Here is a 1,316-nt window from a genome sequence, read left to right as displayed (position 1 = left end):
TTTTTTTTTTTTTTTTTTTGTATTCTATACTGCTATTTTTAAATGTGATTGAAATAAGACTTCTCTAATACATTTTAGTTTGTGAAATTGTTTGCAATACTACTATTTTAAAATGTGATTTAAGTAAGGCTTCTCTGATATATTTTAGATTGTGAAATTGTTTAAACATAAGAATTATACTTTAGAGCCCTAAGGAGAATGTGTCTACCCATCTGCCACTTATGATAAGACAAACTCACCAAGTAAATGATTTCTGAATATTGTCAGTGTATCTTCCTTCACATATAAGAGTTAGTCAGTTGGTTAGAAAACATTATTTTTCCCTCTCCTCCTTCCCCAAAAATGATCCTACTGTTTTCTCTTGGAGAGTTGTATATTTTCACACTGAACACTTTAGACTTCAATAGTAATAAAACAGAACCACAGAGGTGAGCACTTGCTCTTGATTGATGACTCTCTGATATTTCTTCAGAGACAGAAAATATTAGAGACAGACACAGTTTACACTATGGGAGCAATTTAAAAATCCAAAGTACCCAGTGGAAATCTGGATGGGACCATACATTTGGAACATTTTTGGAGCCTAATAAAAGGGGAGAACGAAGGACTCTGAAAATGTAGACCATCACTGTACATTGAGGTATGTTCCACGTAAGTTTTTCATTAATACATTCTGAATCCAAAGCAGTGCTCTGGGAACCTAGAAGTAAGGGGAAGGGCAGGTGGGGAGAAGATAGAACAGATAGAGCCTGTATTTGACAAACTTATACTGAATTGCTAAAATGTATCAAATTCCACTGAAATATAAGTTATGTGGGAGCTAATTCATTGTTATAATTTACTGGTGAATGTTTCCTAAATATCTACACCAGTGTCTGGTATGGAGAAGGCCCTTAATAGTTGTTCGATGAATGAGTAAGATACATAGGAAAAGACAATATATTAAAGTATCATCATGCTTGAAGCAATAATTAATGTCAGATGAAAAGATCTGAGAAAGAGTCATGGAAAGATGAGGTTTCAGTTGGGTTCTAAATGGCAAAGAGATTCATTCAGAGTTAAAACTTGTAGCAAAATATGTAACACATTTCATGAACAATGACAAAATAAAACATATTGAAATATTTCTTAGAGGAAGAAGGATAATATAAAGTAGGTAAGTTGGGGTGGAAAAAGAAAATTGATTCTTTAGATCAGAGTACATCCTTTATTATTTGGCTAATCAGGAGTCCCTGAAAACTTTGAAATGAGGCAGAACAAATAAAATTAGGATCAGATGCTGGTGCTGACTGGCTTGCTGATTCCACTCAACTGCT

Source organism: Rhinopithecus bieti, unplaced genomic scaffold (genome assembly GCF_001698545.2).
Source record: "Rhinopithecus bieti isolate Rb0 unplaced genomic scaffold, ASM169854v2 scaffold_42113, whole genome shotgun sequence".
NCBI classification, from domain to species: domain Eukaryota; kingdom Metazoa; phylum Chordata; class Mammalia; order Primates; family Cercopithecidae; genus Rhinopithecus; species Rhinopithecus bieti.
Note: the sequence above shows the minus strand (reverse complement) of the source record.